This window comes from Protopterus annectens, chromosome 9.part0 (genome assembly GCF_019279795.1).
Source record: "Protopterus annectens isolate FY-2018-M chromosome 9.part0, PAN1.0, whole genome shotgun sequence".
Lineage (NCBI taxonomy): Eukaryota > Metazoa > Chordata > Ceratodontiformes > Protopteridae > Protopterus > Protopterus annectens.
The window spans coordinates 569,159,687-569,182,204 of record NC_056743.1 but is presented as its reverse complement, the minus strand read 5'-3'; the positions used below and the strand labels follow the sequence as shown (position 1 = coordinate 569,182,204).

The 22,518-nt window shown below is 42.7% G+C and overlaps 1 protein-coding gene across 1 annotated transcript in view; it reads left to right on the top strand.

Annotated features, from left to right (window-relative positions):
- LOC122811327 (phosphatidate cytidylyltransferase 2-like) overlaps positions 1-22,518 on the top strand; it is a 669,860-nt gene that overhangs the window by 595,640 nt on the left and 51,702 nt on the right. The window lies entirely within an intron of this gene.

The following is a 22,518-nucleotide window of genomic DNA, read 5'->3' as shown; positions in this document are numbered from 1 at the left end:
ATACTGGACCTGTCAATCCTAAATACTTTCCTGGATTTTCCAAAATTCAAAATGTTAACACTGCAGCAACTTCTACCCATGCTGGGCAAGGAGGCTTGGCTAGTTACTTTGGACCTCAAGGAGGCATACCTGCATGTCCCAATCAGACAATCTTGCAGAAGATACCTCAGATTCATAGCTGGCTCAATGCATTACCAATTGTCTGCACTGATCTTTGGCTTATCTACTGCGCCCAGGGTCTTCACAAAATGCCTGGCACCAGTAATTGCATTTTGCAGACAAAAAGGAATTCAGATATATCCCTACTTGGATGACTGCCTTATTCAAGCAGAGAGCAAGAACATTCTACTAAAGCATCTGGCGTTTGTAGAAAGATTACCAATTTGCCTAGGGCACACAGTAAACGAAAAGAAATCAAAACTAGTGCCCTCTCAAGAGATAATATTCCTGGGTACAAGCTTAAATACAACTGCCCAGATGGCTTATCTCACGCCAGACAAGCAAAGGCAACTGACTCATTACTTTTAAATGATGGCAACAAAGACCCAGCTCCCTGCAAGAAAAATTCTGCAGGCCCTGGGCTTAGGGTTGCCACCTTTTCAAATGGCCAAAGTGGGACATTTTCGGGACACACATCAGATTTTACAGGCTGACACATACCCATTGTCAGTACAAAGGATAGAACTTAACTTTTTTTCCTAAATAAAAGCGTATTCTTGTAGCAGTTTAGTTGCTTATTATGTTTCTTGTAATATTTAGGTATTTTAGATACAGAAATAACTATTTTATGCAACTATTACATAAAATACGGGACATAATTATGTCTTACAATCTCAGGACATTTGCCCTTTTTAATATTTTTTGTCAGGACACAACTGCCCAAAGAGGGACTGTCCCTCTCAAAGTGGGACAGGTGGTAGCCCTACCTGGGCTTCATGGCATCCTGCATTCTACTAATTCCATATGCAAGACTGCATATGAGGAAACTACAATGGTATCTAAAAAGTGTTTGGACTCAACATTGCCACAGCCTGGAAACACTAACTCTAATTCCCTCCCTGCAACAGGAGTTTTGATGGTGGGCACTGGCCTGTTGCCACAACAAGGAACAGCCTTTCACCTTACCCACAGCCAGGCAGACAATAACAGCAGATGCATCGGATTATGCCTGGGGGGCACACATGGCAGGAAAATGTATTCAGGGCACATGGCCCAAGGAGCAAATGCATCTTCACATCAATCAAAAAGAGATGCTAGCTGTACAAAATGCCCTGACAGCCTTCAAGAATCTACTACATCCAGGACAACTATTACTAAAGATGGACAATACCATAGCTATGTAGTACATAAACAAGCAAGGGGGCACACATTCCTAGCCCTCTGCAGGCAAGCCATGACTTTGTAGAACACAGCACTGACATATCAAGTATACCTGCAGGCACAATTCCTGCCAGGAATGAAAAATACACTGACAGACAAACTAAGCAGAAATCTCATGGATCCTCACGAATGGAAACTAAATCCACAGGTCTTCAGCATGATAACAAGGAAATGGGGACGCCCAGACATAGATCATTTTGCCTCCCCTCACAACTGCCAACTACAGAGATTCTGCACAATAACTTATTACTCACAAGCATGGAAAGTGGATGCTCTATCTTTCAGCTGGAAAACCCTGATAGTTTATGCCTTTTCTCCACTGCCTCTTCTTCCCAAGGTGCTCCTAAGTCAGACAAGAGAAGCCAAAAATGATCCTGATTGCCCCAGACTGGCTACGCCAGCACTGGTACCCAATCCTAAAGAGCTTGTCTCAAGGCCTGGCCTGGCCTTTACCTCAAATTTCTCATCTTCTGACTCAACAAAACAATCAGATTCTGCACAGTCAACTCAGAACCTTAAATCTGGCTGCATGGCAGATAATATAGCCACTCACACCACACCACTCTCTAAAGCTGTTATGGATGTCATTTTAGAAGCCAGGAGGTCCTGCACTAGGAAATCTTATGCAGAAAAATGGAAGAGATTCTGTGCTTGGAACCAGACACAAGGGCTTGAACCACTTGTTCCAAGTATACCTCAGATTTTACAATACCTAACTGAGATGCTGGACAAAAGCCTATCCTTCTCATCTTAAGATCCATGCTTCTGCCATTTCAGCTCATTACAATACGGAACCTCCTATTTTCTCTCATCCACTACTAAGACAGTACCTCAGAGGGGCAAAAAACATAAGACCCCCAAGGAGAGCACCAATACCTACTTGGGACCTCAATTTTGTTTTGGAAAACCTCACACTGCCTCCTTTTGAGCCAGCCAATACAGCCGAGATAAAATTCTTATGGAAAACAGCTCTGCTCCTAGCAATAACTTCAGCAAGAAGAGTCTCAGTTGCAGGCATTAATGGCAGTGGAACCTTTCATTATTTTTCATCAGGACAGGGTCTAAGGACAAACCCAACATTTATGTCAAAGGTAGTATCCAGTGTGGCTCTTAACCAAACCATTCATTTGCCAACATTCTATCCAAATCCCCAAAATAAAGGGGAGAGACGTCTGCACACTTTGGACATGCACAGACAACTACGATTCTATTTGGACAAAACAAAAGTTTTCAGAAAAACTGAGCAACTGTTTGTAGCTTATGCTGCAGGATCCCAAGGAAAGCCCATCTCAAAGCAGACTATTTCAAAATGGATAGGACACTGCATTCGTTTCTGCTATTCACAACATGGCAAATCAGTGCCTTAAGGGCATTAGGCCACATTCTATCAGAGCAGCAGCCACTTCAGCAGCCTTCCTCAGAGGAGTACCAACCAAAGACATTTTAGAGGCTGCAACCTGAAGTTCATTGCACACTTTCACCAAGCACTACCACTTACCTCTCTACTCTAAATCCAGAGCAGGCTTTGCCACTGCAGTTCTGCAGGGCCTGGTAGCCTCTCCTAATCCTATTTAGGCCCAGCCACCCAACCTCAGCTTTGGGATTCAACCCAAGTGTAATGACTGCAACAGTGAAACACGATTAACATAGTACAGTTGTGTACCTACCATAAATGTGGATGTTCGAGTGTATTCACTGTTGCAGTCCAGGTTACCCACCATCCCCCTTTTCTTTGCTGGGACTTTTCTGTACTTCTCTATTCTATACAACCTATGTGGTGTATTTGCTTGTAGATGAAGGAAATGTTTATTTTAGTACATGCATGCTTTTTGGCATAATTTTTTTCAGCCTACCTATTTGGGGGCACCTGACATCTGGGGCATGAAAAACTGAAAAAATCTGTGCAAGTATCATTATGAATAAATGGGAAATTAATTGTGCTTTCAAAAAAATCAATATCGCAGCAACATATTTTATAAACGATTTGTTGATGACCTTTTCATCATATAGCAGGGTCCAGTTCCTTTGTTTAATGATTTTCTTAATTTTATTAATACATCTGCTGTTTGTTCTTAAATTCAAAAGTTATGTTAACATTTTGCAGAGATTGATTCTCTGGATATTACGTTAGTTAAGGGACATACTGGACAGATTTGAAACTCCTCTGTGTAGAGGATGTTAAGAAACATCTACTTACACAGAACTAGTATGCATCCATCACACATTTCAAAATATAGTGAAAATACAAATGATGCAAGTAGCGAAACTGACTACTATAGATAGAATGATAAATATCCAAATGGATTACATGGCCCAGGATTTTGTACAGAGGGAGTATAATAAACAAAGTTGCCGCCATAGAGGTGGATATCAGAGATCAAAGAAATTGTGTAGCTAGACACATTTTTTTCAGATCACCGAGATATAGTACATGACCAGGCCACAATCAGTGAATTTGATAGCACCAAAAAATGTAAATTTAGATGCACATTAACTTACAATAGAAGTACACCTATAGTCAAACAAGTAATCCATAAATATTGGTTCATGATACAACAAATTCCCCAGTTTAAAGATGTAGGACACAAACAACTTTTTCTTATAAATGGTCTAACAATTTAAATAATAGATTGTGTTATAAAGAACAGAAACCAAATTTAGGTCATATCAGTAACAAAAAAGGTATGCATAAATGCAATAGTTAATATTTCGTGCCATCCCTAGCAAAACCAAGACTCACTCCTTTAAGAGAAGGAAACCAGTCTGGTGGACCCCTGCCATAAACAGGCTATACAATAGGAGGAGGAAACTAGTTCAGAAAAAAAGCAAATCACAAGAAGAAAAGACATCCGTGATCAGTATCAGTAAGAAACTAAGGTCCCTCATAAATTCATCCAAGGCTAACTTATTAAGAAAAATAGCCAAGGATTCAAAAGATAACCACAAAGCCTTCTTTAGTTATGTTAAAAATCTAAGTGGCAACTCGCAGATATGCACTGAACTAGTGCAAAATAGCACAAAATATACTGAACCTACTGATATTGCCAACATCCTGGCAGATAGATTCAGTGCAAACTTCACGCCCCTCTCACCCCCAAAAGGTCCCACAACAATACCGGAAAAGTAAAGTGCCCTGGAAATCACAGGCGCGCACAGGTGAAAATAGCCCTTTCAAAAGCCAAAAACAGTGTCAGTGGGGCCAGATGGTGTCCCAGGCTGCGTCTTGCATGAACTACAGAACGAACTAACCCCCCACCTAAACACACTGTTTATCCTCAGCCTCTCCACAGGCTACGTGCCCATAGAATGGCACACAGCAACGGTTATTCCACTCCACAAAGGAGGGGCCACAACTGACCCTGATAACTACAGCCCCATAAGCCTGACTAGTCTGGTCTGCAAGGCTATGGAGCACATCATCATGGAACTCATTAAAAAAGACATTGGGAACCTCCAAACACTTGACCCAACCCAGTTCGGCTTTAAGGGCAGATCATGCCTACTAATCCTGGTTGACGCCTTCGAGACAGTCACCAAGGCCGTAGATGAGGAATAGGTTGTTCACACAGCCTACCTTGACCTCACCAAGGCTTTCGACACCATTCCCCACTTGGGTATTACAGAAAAACTCACCAGCCTGAACTTAAACCCCTACATCACGAGATGGGTTGCCAACTGGCTTACAGACAGAACTTGTACGGTAAGAATAGCGGGCTTCAGGTCCGATTCTAAACCAGTTACAAGTGGTGTCCCACAAGGCTTGGTCCTGCGACCCCTACTGTTTGGCATATACTTCTCAGAAGTACAAGCAAACACAGGAGAACTATGGCTAACCAAGTTCGCCGATGACTGCAAACTGGGATCCATAATTGACACTCTGGCTGACATGGACATCCTCCAAAAGGGCCTTAATGAGACGGACACCTGATGTCAAAGTCATGGCCTCAAGCTAAATGTCAAAAAAAGCATAGTCATCCCGTTTGGGAAAAACAAAACACCCATGAATTACCACATAGGTGGCAGCCCCCTTAATACAGAAGAGGTAATGAGATCTGAGGACCCAGGTATATAGTAATCTCTCCTTTAACAATCATATTGCCAAAGTAGTTAAAAATAAAAATAATTGCCAGTCAACGGCCCTACACTTAAAGATAAAATTTACTTATGACTAAGGCAAATGTAAAACCACGTATTTAGCGCTTTCATCTCTCCAGTAAGACTTCTTTAGAATACAAAGAAAAAGTGCATTGCCTACATCTTTTTATAATGAAATCATTAATTGACCCACCAATCAACACTAGATTCAGTTAAATTGATACTAAACATCTAAAGAAACAGCATATATAAGTCCCTATTATAGTGTTACCTATCCTGACATTTAAATACAAAAATGATATACACAAATATATAATCTTAAATGTTCAAAAAAACTTTTGCGATCTAAAAATAACATAAAAACATCACCTAATACCTTCAAACAGTATTCAGCTTTTTCCGCTAGAATGGATGTGATGGAGATGCTCTCGTTCAGACCTGGTGGTAGTATTGGTGCTAATTTTAACTGCCATTCCATCTCCTTCCTTTTCAAAACATTTTTCCAATCTCCCCCTCTAGGGTTAGTAATCATTTTTTATAAAATTCCAAACAAAAATCTTTTGGAATCACAAGTAAGTGTATGCTTATAAAGAGCGTTACTTAATTTCTTGTTCTTTATATCATTCATATGCTCATAAACTCTTGATTTTAAAGCATGCTCCATCTTACCTACATAGAAAGATGCACAGGAATTATATATTGCTAAATATACCACCCTAGAAGTGCAACAATTACCTTTTTTAAAAAATACCATACTTTGCATATCATTATTTAACCTTAGGGTAGCATTCTTCAAAATAAATGTGCATTGGCTACATCTACCACAAGCTAAAGTTCCTTGGACTAAATTATCCTGTTTTGTGTATGAGGATTCTAATAATTTCATAAAATTTGGTGCTGTCTTTGTGACGAATCTAGGTTTAGTCCCAACCTTCCCCAGTACCTCTTTGTTAGTCCTGAATATATTCCAATTTTGTATTAATGCTTTTTGTATACTGTCAGTTAAATGATTGAATTGTAATACACAAGCTTTACTATATGTGTTGTTAACAAAGGTATTATGTTCCTTAACCAAGCCCACTCCCAGAAGTGGCTTATTATAAGTACCACATTTCTTGTAGACATCCTCAATAATTTCCTCTGTGAGAAGCCTAGGGTACAGTCTCCCTAGAAACATTTCCATGATGGTATCCAATTCAGACCTTACATCCTCCATGTGCGATGTCAAATGGGCTGCTCTTATTGCCTGTCCCCTTATAATGCTCTTTTTCTGTTGAAAGGGATGGTTACTATTAAAATGTAAGTAACCATTACAAAAAGTGTCTGTTCTAAATATTCTTGATTTAAAACCCCTAATATTAGGAGAAATTGAGGTATCCAAGTAATTAATACTATGATGTTCTTCGTGTTTCACTGTTGCAGTTATTACATTTGGGTTATCTGCTTGCAGTAGCCCTCAGTCGGCCTGATTAACAAAGTCTTGGGTCCTGCGTCGGTTGCTGTCCCTTCTTCCATGATGTCAGGTCATCAGGGGTATAAAACATGCAGCCGACACCATTACATCAGTCTTTCTTGCCGTACGGTGCCCGAAGCAGAAGCAGTTCGCAAGTGCCAGTAGGCCGACTCCTGAAATTTTCGTTTTCAAGTTTCAGAACCGAAGTCTTCAACTAAAGCTAAGTACCCCATTGGGGAAACTTTCTCTTACTCCTTATCAATGTCAGTAAAAGTTAATAATTGCATTACTTGTGGAAAACAAATACCTCACGAAGATTTTCATTCGTACTGTATTCCTTTCCTAGGCCCTGACCACGAAATACCTTGCTGTCGGTTTTGTGCTATATTTAAACAGCGCACTGTCCATTGTCGGTATATTTTCGTTTCTAAATATTTTGGTTCTCTGTTTATTTATCCAGAAATGTCGTCAGTTTGCCATTCGACTACCGGGGTTCCAATAAAACGCAAAGATAGACAGGCCACTGAGGTCCAAAGCTGCCGACAACGCTTCTCCTAAGCCGTTCGCTGGTACTCATTGAGGTGCTTTCACAGCCCCTGATACCCGCTACTTCTGATTCGCAGGCCTCTACTGAGACCCATTTGGAGTCTGGTGTGTCGCGAGATGCTTCAACTGTGGAACCTTCGGATGTCTCTACCTTGGATGGGTCCGGAGCTGCTGTGCAGGCACCGGCTTCTGAGGTTGTATTCATGCCTACGGACTTGCATATTAAACTGACTCCTCCTTCTTCATTTAGGCCAAAATCTCAAACCATGCCTAAGAAACCGATGCACAGGCTGCATGCTCAGGCCTCTGTGCCTAACAAGCAAATGATAAGAATGGCTGAAGATCTTATAACTCCAATCAGTGTAAGCCAACCTCCCCCTTCTAAGAGACCTAGGAGAGAAGTTGTTTATGAATCTTCTGAACAGGATTCAGATTTTTCTGATGATCTGGATTTGCCCTTATCTACTTATGAGGATTCTGATGCAGAGGACTCTATTTCCTCTGCTTCCCCTCCATAGGATTTTTCTTTTGGTGAAACCTTACATACTCTAAGGGAGCATTTCCACTGGGAACGCCAGGATTTTTCTGATTCAAAAAGAGGCTTGGGGATTTCTTACTTTTGCCTCAACAGAGGCCTTTAGCTATGCCTCCTGTACTAGACATTGTTGATGCCTTTTCAGAATCTAGTTTGGCCCCTGATTCTTTGCCTCCTGCTCCCAGAAAATCTGACAGATATTACTGGGTTCCTGATTCTCACAAGTTCTTTTTTAAAAATCTTATTGCGGATCCAGAGACTATTTCACAGGGACCCAAAGGCATTAAGGCTTCTACTGCTAAAAATCCTACCCACTCTGATAGAGACTCCAGGACGCTGGATAGATGGGGTAAGAAAGTTTACACTTCTGCAACCTTGGCCATTAGGGCTTTAAACTGCCAGTTTCATATGTTAAAGTATCAACAACATGTTATTGGATTGCTTAAACAGAAAATGATAATTCCTGATTGTGCTGAAAATAAAGAATTGCAGGATGTAATGCATTCTGCTGTACAAGTTGGAAAACATGCTTTGCAATGTGGATTTGATTCATTAGAGGCCTCTTGCTAGGGCAGAGGTTACTGGGTCTGTGCTGAGAAGGCATGCTTGGCTTAAGGAGCAATCTTTGCCTGATCATGTTAAAGCTAAATTGTTGGATGCTCCCTTAAATCAAGACCGCCTGTTTGGCAATAAGGCTGAGGAAGTTCTTAAAAAGATGGAAGATAAAGCTAAATCTATGCAGACTGTTCAAGATTTCTTAACAAGTTTAGCCTCCTAGATTTAGTAGGCACTGGCCCTCTAAAAATGATCCTTTCCAGACCCCTCCAGGTCTTCTCAAGCCAAACCCAGGTACAGCAGAAACCCCAGGTTTCAGTCCCAAGGGACACACAAGACTAAGCAATGGGGGGTTTCCGAACCCAAATCTGGGAGTAGTAAGACTCCTTCCTATGGAAAACTGTCTCAATGACTTGTTTTTAAAACTTCCAAGCACTTCCCAACTGAATGCTCCTTTAGGCGGAAAGATTGGTCTGCAGGCCAAAAACTGGGAACTCATTACCCAGGACAAATGGGTTTTAAATATAGTGTCCCAAGGATACAGATTTTATTTCCACACGTTACCAACACCAAGCGGGTGGCCAGATCTACCCCCAAATCTGTGGGCAGAGGCCCCAAATCAGGTACTCTCTCTCTTAAACATGGGGGCTATTCAGTTGGTACCAGAAGAGGAAAAGGGACAAGGTTTCTATTAGAGACTTTTCCTGGTACCCAGAAAAGGCAACACATGGCATCCTATCCTGGACCTTTCTATTCTAAACACCTTTCTGGTGATTCCAAAATTCAAAATGCTGACTCTTCACCAGCTGCTTCCTATGCTAGGCAAGGATGCATGGTTGGCAACACTAGACTTAAAAGAAGAATACCTGCACATCCCTGTCAGGGAGTCTTGCAGAAGATACCTATGCTTCAAAGCAGGCTACATGCACTATCAGTTCTCTGCACTGCCCTTTGGCTTATCTACTGTGCTCAGGGTATTCACAAAGTGCTTAGCTCCAGTCATTGCATTTTGCATGCAAAGAAATATTCAAATATACCCATACCTGGACGATTGTCTAATTCAGTCAGAAAGCAAGTGCATTCTTTTGAATCATCTGGCCTTTGTTCAGAGGGTACTGACTTGTCTGGAGTTCACCATAAACAAAAAGAAATCACACCTGGTACCCTGTCAATAAATTATATTCCTGGGAGCAAGCTTGAATACAGCTTCCCAGATGGCTTTCCTCACGCCAGAGAAATGGATATGTTTGACACTTACTTCAAACAAGTGGCCACAAAAACACAGCTATCTGCAAGGTAAATACTGCAAGCATTGGGGTTCATGGCCTCCTGTATTCTTCTAATTCCATATGCAAGGCTGCATATGAGTAAACTACAGTGGTATCTCAAAAGCTTACGGTGTCAACATGCACAGGATCTAGAAGCAAGGATTCCTATCATACCTTGCCTACGCCTAGAGTTCTTTTGGTGGGCAGAGGTCTGCCACCAAAACAGGGGGCTACCATTCACATTACCCCCTGCCACACAAGTCTTAACAACAGACGCATCAGACTATGCATGGGGGGCTCACCTGGCAGGGAAATGCATTCAGGGCAAATGGAACCAGAGTCAAATGCACCTGCACATAAATCAAAAGGAAATGTTAGCTGTACAGAATGCTCTGACAGCCTTCAAGGGCCACATTCTTCCAGGACAACTAAGAGTAAAGATGGACAACAACACTGTCATGTGGTACATAAACAAGCAGGGGGTACACATTCATACCCCCTCTGCAGACTAGCCATGGCATTGTGGAACACAGCCTTGAGCTACCAAGTGAATCTACAAGCTCAATTCCTGCCAGGAAAATTAAATACACTGGCAGACGGACTAAGCAGAAACCTCATGGACCCACACGAGTAGAAACTGGAACCAAGGATTTTCAACATGTTGACAAGCAAATGGGGGTGCCCGGATATAGACCTGTTTGCCTCCCCCCAGAACCATCAATTGGACAAATGTTGCACGAGGATTCCCCACAAGCTAGCTTGGGAAGTGGATGCTCTATCCTTCAGCTGGAAAACGTATCAGTTTATGCCTTTCCTCCTCTGCCTCTGCTCTCCAAGGTACTACTAAATATCAAACAGGACAAGCCAAGGATGATTTTAATTGCACTAGACTGGCCTCACCAGCACTGGTACCCACTCTTACGCAGGTTGTCATGCATGGTACCTGCCTCAGACTCCTTCCCTGTTGTCTCAGCAGGAGAACCAGATTCTGCACCCTCAGCTGCAAACCCTGAACCTAGCAGCCTGGCTAATTACCTAATCTCTCCTTTACCATCCCTCAGTAAATCAGTGATGAATATTGTTTGAGGCAAGGAGGCCTAGTACTAGAAAATCTTATGCTGCAAAATGGAAAAGATTCTGTTCTTGGAACCAGTCTCAAGGAATGAATGCAGCAGTGCCCAATTTACCTCAGATTCTACAATACTTGACTGAGATGCTTCATAAGGGCTTGTCTTTTTCCTCCATCAAAATTCATGCCTCAGCCATTTCAGCTCATTATAGCACAGAGCCTCCCCTCTTCTCTCACCCACTGCTCAAGCAGTTCCTCAGAGGGGCCAAAAATTTAAGGCCACCCAGGAGAGCTCCAACTCCAGCCTGGGATCTTAACTTTGTCTTGGAGAAACTCACTCTTCCTCCTTTCAAGCCAACTGCTACTGCAGATTTAAAATTTCTTTCCTGGAAAACAGCTTTCCTTTTGGCAATCACTTATGCAATTACAGAATATATCTGAATTACAGGCCCTTATTGCAGTGGAACATTTCATCATCTTTCATGCGGACAGGGTGTCCCTCAGAGCCAATCCCTCCTTCATGCCCAAGGTGGTATCCAGTGTGGCTCTTAATCAGTCCATTAATTTGCCTACCTTCTTTCCTAACCCACAGAACAAAGGGGAATGGATACTGCTCTTTTTAGATGTGCACAGACAGCTTAGATTCTACTTGACCAGGACTAAACCTCAAAGGAAATCTGAACAACTGCTGGTGACATTTGCTGCAGAGACTGAGGGGAAAGCTATTTCAAAACAAACCATTTCAAATTGGATAGGTCACTGCATTCATTTCTGCTGTAAGCATCATGGAAAACCTATCCCACAGGGCATCAGACCCCATTCAACCAGGGCTGCATCTACCTCTACAGCCCTTCTTAGGGGCGTCCCTACTGGGGACATCCTAGAAGCTGCTGCCTGGAGTTCTGTACATTCTTTCACCAAGCATTATCATTTGCCAATGTTCTCTAAATCCAGGGCTGGTTTTGCCACTGCAGTCTTGCAGGGCATTATAGTTGGTCCTAATTCTATTTAAATTCCTCCTCCCAACCTTAGCTTTGGGAATCTACCCAAATGTAATGACTGCAACAGTGAAACACGAAGAACAGTACAGTTGTGTACACTTACCATAAATGTAGATGTTTGAGTGTATTCATTGTTGCAGTCCTGGTTACCCTCCCTTCAGCCCCCTTTTCTTCCTTTGGCTATACCTCTACTCTCACTTACTATGCTCTAAAAGCTTTTTGATGTATTTGCTTTTCTGTTGAAGGTATATCCTTGTATTTATAGATTTAATTGCTTCCCATTAGGGGGGCACCTGACATATGGGGCAAGAAAAACTGATGTAATGGCATTGGCTGCATGTTTTATACCCCTGACGTCATGGAAGAAGGGACAGCAACCGACGTAGGACCCAAGACTTTGTTAATCAGGCCGAGTTAGGGCTACTGCAAGCAGATAACCCAAATGTAATGACTGCAACAGTGAATACACTTGAACATCTACATTTATGGTAAGTGTACACAACTGTACTTTTATTGTAATTATAAGTAAATTCCAGGAATTTGGTTGTCCCACTTAAATAGCTAATAAATTTGTGTATCTGTACAACTGTACCCTGCCACAAAATAAAAATATCAAGAAAACGTGAATATGATTTTATTTGTTTCCAGAATTAACAATCTATCACATTTCCTTTCCCAACCAAGAAGAATCAAGTTTGCATAGACCGGAGTACAAGCCACCCCCAATTGCAACCCCTTGAATTTGCTGAAAGTATTCCCCTTCATACCAGGTAAAATTGTTCTCCAGTATCAACCTCATGATTTTGCAAATTAAAGTAACTTTATCATGAGACAAATCTGAGTGTTGAAATAATGTCTCCTCAAAAAAAATCTAGAACCTCTTCCTTAGGAATAACGGTAAAGAGGTCCTTGATATCTATGGTTAAAAATATCAAATCCTGGGACCATAATTCTTTTAACGTGCCTAAGAAATCCCAAGAGTCCTTGACCAGATGAGATGTTTTTTCTATCAGATGCTGTACACTTTGATCAACAAATACCGCTAAGGGGTGTGTTTTAGAACCCCTTGCGGCTACAATGGGTCTAAAAGGAGGTTTTAATACACTTCTGTGTATTTTTGGTATTCCAAAGAATACCGGAATGGTGTGATGTTTCCTACACGAAAAATTGTACAGATCCACATCCATTCTACTATTTAGCAAGAATTCTGCGATGTGTGAGCCTATTCTGAAATGTGAAACATTAATTTGATTCCTAGACAGTTAAATATGTTTCTTCCTCAGCATAACTGTTGCATTTCATTGATGTAATCAGCTTGTTTAAATAAAACCACCCCACCCCCATTTGGGATGTACGTCACAAGACACTTCCAACAGCTGAAGAGACAACAAAAGTACCTCACCAAGACGATTACTGGCCTCAAACATATGTTTTATGCAGCCTGACTGAAAAAACTTCGGCTGTACTCAGTGGCATATCGCTTACTCAGAGGTGATCTCTGCCTGAATTACAAAGCTATGTCCAACTCAGAATTGATGGACATGCTCCACCTAAAGAAATCCAAGTCACTGCGAGCCACGCGCTCTAGTCAGCTAAACCTCGCCACAACAATAAATAGAACATGCTGGAGGGATAGATTCCTGTCACAGAGACTCCCAATGCTTTGGAACAAAATTCCTAACTACATTAGGCAGAGCCCCTCACTAACACTCTTCAAGAGAAGCCTTGATGAGTGGATGGGTAACACAAAATACACCCCTGGGATCACTTCATTGGCTCTGTTTGACAGAGGATCAGTTAATTAATGGGGCGGCGAAAGCCGACACACTCTGGCTAGGCTTATAAATGCCCTCTGGCAGATAGCCTAGTACCTACCTATGAACCTGTATTGCAGCAGTATTTACACAGATAAAATCAATGTGTCTAGTTAAAAAAAAGTGATTTTTTTGACAGCATATGTTACTTTTGTGACACCACGAATTTGGTCTATAAGGCAGTATGCAAACAATGTGAAGCCTTCTATATAGGCAAAATGAACAGAAAACTTAGAATGCATATGTGATCATTTGTCTGAGATGCGTAGAAAGTTGAGACAAATGCATTGTACAAATATAGTAAGGAAACAAATGATGCACATAAGTTTAAGTTTTTAATATTGCCAGTTATTTTAGAAAAAAAATTAGAAGATGTGATTTGAGAAATTATACAGAAAGTAGAATAGATGGATAACTAGATTCAGGACACAAGCACGTCCAGGCTGAAATGAAACATTCACTATTAAACCCATTTTTTTGCGTTTTTAAAGTTTTTGACTGTGTTTTATTAAGAGTTGCTTAATGTAGTGCCAGTTTGCTGTTATTTTTATGCATCTTTTTTTTGCTTCTTCCACCAACCGTAAGAGCAGCAGCTTTACCGTAATTCCTCCTGAAGAGTAGAGATGCTCTTCTCCATGCTTGGCCCCTGGGTCTCCTTTACTCTTGCCCTCCCGCCCTTCTGATGATAACATTTCTTCAGACAGCAGCCCATTGTAGAGTGAATTTCCTAAAAAAACTGCCTACTGCAGAGTGACCATCATTCTCCTTGCTTCCTTTTGGCCTAGACAAGTCTGGTTCCCTTATTCCACTCTTTGGATGTTCATCATCCACTGAGATTTTATTTGGGCAGATTTTAGTCAGTCAGGAAATCTAATCAGCTCTGGTCTGTCTTTACAAAACTCTGCTGCATATATTGGTTTATACTGGTTTCCAAAGTGACAGTATCCAGGTAGCTTTTTGATTGTATTGCCTTTGTATACTCTTCAAAGTCCACCGCATTACCTGGTAAGCTTAAGGCTCATTCTGCTTAGGCAGTTGCTACGTGAACAGCCTTCTTTGTCTGAACCTCATTAGATGAAATTTGTGCAGCTGCTACTTGGTCTAGTACTCCTACCTTTGTAGGACATTACAAATTGGATATTCTGTCCAGATCCAGGTCCTCCTTTGGCTTCAGCATTTTGTGAATTGTTCTCTTCCAAGCCCACTTTGGGTTTATACTGGTTCGGAGCTCAGCCCTACAGATTGAGATTGATGGAAAAGACAACATCGGGTATGAAAGTTACTTACCATAACTCTGTGATGATCTTCGTGTTTCACTGTTGCAATCATCAATTTGGGTTATCCTGCCAGGGGTAGCCCTCAGGCTGAATACCAGAGGCTTAGTATTTCTGCGTCGGTTGCTGTCGCTCCAGGACTGATGTTGGGTCATCAGTGGTATAAAATCAGGCAGCCAATGTCATTACGTCAGTCTTTCTTGCCAAGGATCCCGAAGCAGAAGCAGTTTGCACTAGTGCCGGTCGGCCGCTGCTTGAGTTTTCATTTCTGAATTTAAGTTGAAGTTTTCTAAAGCTAAGTTCCCCATTGGAATCCTTTTTTCTTGCTCTAACTGATGTCAGAAAAAGTTAATTGTCTCGCCTGTGGAAAGCGAATACCACACCGAGACTTCCATTCTTACTGCATCACCTGTTTAGGCCCAGACCAAGACGTCACCTGCTGTCGCTTTTGTGCTTTGTTCAACCCCAGAACCATACATCATCGGGCCCTTATTGTAGCTAGATATTTTCGCTCTGTCCTCGAATTCCGATATGGATTTGGTAAGCCATTCGACTACCAATCATCCAAAGAAACGTAAGGATAAAGACAGAGACAGACTGCACCGGTCCAAAACTGGCGACAACGCTTCCGTTAAGCTAGTTGTCAGTTCTCCGGTCCTCAGTGAGGTGCTTTCGCAGCCCCAGATGCCCGCTTCTGTGGATTCACAGGCCGCTACTGAGACCCTTTCGGAGTCCAGTATGCCGCGAGACACTTCTTTGACCAAGGATCCTGTGGATGTCTCTACCATGGATGGATCCGGATCCTGTGGATGTCTCTACCATGGATGGATCCGGAGCCACTGAACAGGCACTGGCTTCCGAGGAAGTATTTTGTACTACCGATACTCGACACAGACAGACTTCTTTCGCATCTTCAGTTCTTTCTAAAACTACAGAGTTTCTAAGGCCTAGAGTATGAACCACACGCAAAAAAATGACGACCCAAGCTCAGGCACCTGCTTCCTTGCCTCAGTCTCAAATGCTTAAAATGGCAGAAGACCTTATGCTTATTAGGGGAAGCCAGGCTACCACTTCCAAAAGAATGAGACTTGTCCCCAGTAGTTTTATCTGAACAGGAGTCTGATTACTCTGATGCATCTGAATATGTAGATATGCAACCCCTCTCTGCTTATGAGGATTCTGAGGCAGAGGAATCCATTCCTTCTGCCTCTCCACCTGAGGATTTTTCATTTGGGAAAACCCTACAGAGCATTTCCAGTGAGAATGTCAGGACTATCCTCAGTCAAAAGAGACTTGTGGAATTCTTAGATCTACCACAGCACAGAGCTTTGGCCATTCCTCCTGGCCTGGATGTTGTGGATGATGTTTTTATGGAATCCATTCAGACTCCTGACACCCTTCCTCCTCCCAGGAAACCTGACCGGTATTAGAGTCCCTGACTCTCACAAATTTCTTTTAAAAAATCCTACTGCTGACCCCGAGGTAATCTCTCATAGACCTAGAGGAATCAAAGCAACTTCAGCTAAGAATCCCACCCCCTCAGATAGGGATTCCCGAGCATTAGACAGATGGGGTAAAAAAGTTTACACCTCTGCTACTCTTGCATTAGAGCATTAAATTGTCAGTTCCACATGCTGAAATAGCAGCAGCATACCATGGAACTCCTCAAACAAAAAAAAATATCTTCTTTTCCTGCTTGTGCAGAAAATAAAGAATTACAAGAGTTAATGCATTCTGCAAGTCAAGTAACTAAGCACACCTTACAATGTGGTTTGACGCCCTAGGAGCATCTTGTTATGTCCTTAGAAGGTATGCTTGGCTTAAGGAACAGACCTTGCCAGACCACGTCAAATCCTAATTATTGGACGCACTTTTGAACAAAGATAACTTATTTGGCACCAAGGCATAAGAGGTCTTAAAAAAGATGGAAGAAAATGCTAAATCTGTGCAGATACACTTCTTACAGGTCCAGCCACCAAAGTTCAGTAGGCATTGCCCCTCCAAGCACTAGTCCTTTCCTGCCCCCTCCAGGCCAGCTCAGCCCAGACTCAGGGGAAGCAGACCCCCCCCCCCCAGACAGCAGCCCCAGGGAATGCAGAGATCTAAGCAATGGAGTTCCTCTTCTTCAAAAACAGGGAGGGCAAAGCCACCCCCTTATGGTAAGAACTCACAATGACTTTTCACTTCCACCCCTTACCTCTGCCCACCTGCTTGTGTCCCTAGGACGAAAACTCTCCTTCCATGCAAGCAGCTGGGCCACCATTACCAACGACTGATGGGTCTTCAACATAGTGTCCCCAGGATACAAATTTTATTTCCACACTCCACCAACCCCAAAAGGGTTCCCAGATTTTCCTCCAAACCAGTGGGCAGAGGCTAAAAAGCAAGTCCCTTTCCCTGCTCTCCATGAGGGCAATGCAGCATGTTCCTGCAGAACAGATAGGCCAAGGTTTCTACTCCAGACTCTTCCTGGTACCCAGAAAAGAGGACACATGGCACCCCATCTTCGATCTATCCATTCTAAACACCTTTCTGGTGATACCAAAATTCAAAATGCTCACCCTCCAGCAGCTTCTGCCAATGCTTTCCAAGGATGCTTGGTTAGCCACCCTAGACCTAAAAGAGGCCTACCTACACATCCCAATCAGGGAATCATGTAGGAAATACCTACGTTTCAGGGCAGGATCTGTGCACTTTCAGTTCTCTGTGCTTCCCTTTGGCTTATCCACTGCTCCCATAGTTTTCACAAAATGCCTGGCTCCCACCATTGCTTTTTGCAGACATATTCAGATTTACCCATACTTAGACGACTGACTGATTCAGGTAGACATTCAGGAATAGCTGCTACAGCACCTGACTTTTGTAAAGGGCCTACTGACCTCCTTGGGGTATACTATCAACGAAAAGAAATCAAAACTAGACCCCACACAAAATATTGTATTCCTGGGAGCAAGCCTGGACACAGCATCCCAGATGGCATTCCTTACTCCAGAAAAACAAGCCTACCTGACAGGCTACTTTTCTCAACTAGCCACCAGAGCCCAGTTATCTGCAAGGAAAATCCTGCAAGCTCTAGGGTTCATGGCCTCCTGCATCCTACTCATTCCATATGCCGGACTGCATATGAGGTAACTACAGTGGTACCTAAAAAGCCTTTGGTGTTAAAACTGTCAAGACCTGGAAACTCTTATACCAGTGATACCTTGCCTACTGAAAGATTTTCTTTGGTGGGCAGCAGCATGCAACCACAACAAGGGACTTCCCTTCTCACAACCCCACACTGCCCAGATCCTCACCACAGACGCATCAGACTATGCTTGGGGTGCACACCTGGATGGCAGGTGCATTCAGGGCCATTGGAGCCCAAATCAAGTACATCTGCACATCAACCAAAAAGAGATGCTAGCTGTTCAGCATGTCCTGACAGCTTTCAGACCCCTACTCTCCCCGGGGCCTCTACTGATCAAAACAGACACCACAGTGGTGTGGTACATCAAAAAGCCGAGAGGGACTCGCTCTTATCCTCTCTGCAGGCTTGCCATGACCCTTTGGCACACTGCCTCAGCCATGCAACTACACCTGCTAGCACAATTCCTGCCAGGTTGTCTAAACTCTCAGGCAGACAACTTAAGCAGAAACCTGCTAGACCCACACGAATGGCAGCTAGACCACAGAACCCTCACAACCCAGAAATGGGGCTCCCCGAAGGTCGACCTCTTTGCTTCCCGCTCCAATCAGCTCGGCAAATTCTGCACCAGGGAACCTTGCAGCAAGGCCTGTAAAGTGGATGCTCTATCCTTCCAGTGGGTAAACCTCTCGGTCTGTGCATTTCCCCCTCTACCACTCATTCCAAGGGTACTGCTCAAAATAAGGGAGGAAAAACCGAGGGCAATCCTGATTGCCCCAGACTGGCCACGCCAGCACTTGTACCCACTGCTGCGCAGCCTGTCACCCCTGCCACTTACCTCGGATCCCAACACTCCTGACCCAGGGGAATGGAGAATTCATGCATTCCCTATTGCAGACCCTCAACCTGGCAGCCTGGCTTATTCCCTGACCTCTCCTCAAGCTGCCAGCCTAAGTAAACAAGTCCTAGATGTTGTACATGAGGCCAGATGCCCCAGCACTAGAAAATCCTATGCTGACAAGTGGAAAAGGTTTTGCACCTGGATCCAGGCTAAGGTAGCCGGAACGGCACAACCCTGCCTACCTCTCATCCTGGATTACCTGGCAGACCTACTACACAGGGGTCTATCCTTCTCTTTTATTAAAATTCATGCCTCTGCCGTCTGTGGTCACTACAGCACAGAGCCACCTCTCTTCTCACACCCTCTCATCAAACAGTTCCTATGAGGGGCTAACAACTTAAGGCCACCCAGAAGAGCTCCTACCCCAGCTTGGAAACTTAACTTTCTGTTGGAAAAGCTCAACCTACCCCCCCCCCCCCCCCACCTTGAACCTACAACTTCAGCAGAGTTAAAAGTTCTCTCTTGGAAAACAGCTTTGCTTCTGGCCATCACTTCAGCTAGAAGAGTATCAGAGCTACAAGCACTCATGGCTGTAGAGCCCTTCATAATTTTCCATCCTGACATGGTCTCCCTCAGGACTAACCCAACCTTCATGCCTAAAGTGGTGTCCAGTGTGGCTCTCAACCAATACATGCATTTGCCCACCTTTTTCCCTAACCCACAAAACAGGGGGGAAAGGATTCTGCACTCTAGATGTGCACAGACAGCTCAGATTGGCTGGACAGGACTAAATCTTTTAGAAAAACTGATCAATTGCTAGTCCGCTTTGCAGCAGAGGCAGAGGGAAAGGCCATTTCCAAACAAAAAAAATCTCCAAATGGATAGCACATTGCATCCATTTCTGCTACAAATGGCACGGGAAACCACTCCCAAAGGGGGTCAGGACACATTCCACCAGGGCAACCTCCACCTCTGCAGCTTTTCTCAGAGGGGTCCCCACCAGGGACATCCTGGAGGCTTGCACCATGGACGTCTGTTCATACCTTCACTAAGCATTACCACCTGCCTATCTTCTCCAAATCAAGGGCAGGCTTTGCTATCGCAGTCTTGCAGGGCATCCTAGCCAGCCCACAGTTTTCTTGACTGCCTCCACCCTTTTCTTCACCTTTGGGAATCAACCCAAATGTGATGACTGCAACAGTGAAACATGAAGAACATAGTACATTTGTGTACACTTACCATAAATGTAGATGTTCGTGTATTCACTGTTGCAGTCCTTGTTTCCCTCTCTCCATCCCCCTTCTCTCTCTCTCTTTCTCTCTCTTCCTCTCTCCTTACAGGGAATTTTTGGTATTTACTTTCTGCTGGAGGTGTTCTTTCACCATAACCTAGCTCCCTATTTGGGGGCTCCTGACAGGGCAAGAAAAACTGATGTAATTGCGTTGGCTGCCTATTTTTATATCACTGAGGACCTGACGTCAGTCCTGGAGCGACAGCAACCGATGCAGAAATACTAAGCCTCTGGTATTCGAGCCGACTGAGGGCTACCCCTGACAAGATAACCCAAATGTGATGACTGCAACAGTGCATACCCTCTAACATCTACATTTATGGTAAGTGTGCACAACTGTACTTTGCCTGCTGTCCATCTCAACCAAGCTTCCCTCATTTCCCCCTTCATGTTGCCATCTCCTTTGAGAGACTTCTGCCTGTGCAGACCTACCCGAAGCTTGGGCTAGAACTACTTCAATATCAGTCCTTCCCATTTCCAAATTTGAGTCCTCGTTATTTTGGTGTACTTCTGCTTTCAGTTATGGTACTGCTTAGGAGTGTAAGGTAGGGACAAACTCGATCTGAGGAGATTCAGAGAGGGAAGAGCATTATGGGTAGAGGAGGTAGGGCTTTGAGGCTGAAGAGTTTGCGATACTGGCTTCAGATCCATATCGGATAAGATAACCCACAGGCTGAGAAGGTTCAAAGAAAAACCCTGATCTAGCAAAGCCTGTAATGCCACCAGTACTCACTCTAGGGAATTCGTATCTGCATCATAATGTTAACAGATTATATTGGCGGGAAAGATCTCTACTAGTGGAGCCTCTGCCTGTGGATAAGCTCCTACTCCATGGCAGTCAAAGTAGCCCACTATTTATTTGTTTTTGTTTTTACTTGTTCTTTCATTTTTTCATTCTTGGATGACTAGGCTAGTAGCTTCTTGTCAGGAGAGACCTAACTTTCTTTATAGTCAACAAATGAGTGGGTGGAAATCCATAAATTCACTTCTGGCTGTATTCTTAGGCCTTTATAAATAGGAGCAATATGTGTGAATTGCAATGTCTAGGCTGTAAGTCGTCCATTGGACTGGTTACCTAGTTCACACCGTTGAACCTGTTAAACAGGAAAATAGGAAACAAGACACCATTGAGGTACCAGAAATGCAAAAATAAAGGTATTCTACATGCAAATTAAAATGCATCCCAATGAAGTGATGAGATGGAAATGCAGTCTTACGGACTGTAGACAGCATTGGATTCAGAAGGTATGGTTGTGAGTAGAATTGTACCAGTGTACCAAGTCACATGGGGGAAATGTGTACAACTGTACTAATAGACATGGTGACCAAAGGAGTTACTTGTTAAATATTGAGAAAGGATAACAAACTTTTTTGTATGGTAATCAAGTTCACTTTAGGATTAAAATGATCCGAGGCTGTCTGCATCCTACAGCTGGTAATTTCAGTAATACTGTCATGTTTGTGTCTTCACTTTGAAAATTGTACTGAAAGAAATAGTTTTCATCTGTGTAGCCTCACAGTAAGACGCTGTCCGGTTTGATTCTCAGCTAGAGTGTCTTCTGCGTGGAAACATGCGTGAATGGGCGTACCTTCGTTGAAGGTTGTGCATCAGGGGTGGCAACTCGGCACGTAAAAATCAACTGCCAATCATTAGGGGTCCGGAGTTCCGCTGTGGTGACCCCAGACCGGGAAAAGCCGAAAGACCCAACAAGTTCAAACTTGGGAATAAAGTTATTAAAATGTGCAACATAATCCTTGAATTCTTAAGCTATATATTATCTTAGGAACAGTTTTGTATTCACCTACGATATATATATACATACATATATATATATATATATATATATATATATATATATATATATATATATGTATGTATATATATATATATATATATATGTATATATCTATATATATATTGATCATTTTAGCTACTTTGTATCCAGAATAACATGTTGGTAAATTGGTTGTTAATCTGTTGGTGTTTACGTCCTGGTTGTCTTCTCTAATTGTCCTTGGCTTAGTGGAACTACTTGACGTGCAAATGCAATAAATAATTGGTTTCTTTATAGAATGTTGTCATTTTAACATTCCAAATAATATATTCTGTTTGTGGAGTATAGTATGTCACATTTCTTATGTAAATATTTTCTTTTTAAGAGGGGGTTCTTTGTTTTTATTACAGGCAAAACATGCAATAAAAATGAATTTAAGGCAACAGCTCTTTATTTCAAAAAAAAAAAAAAAAAAATTTATTTATGGATGTTTT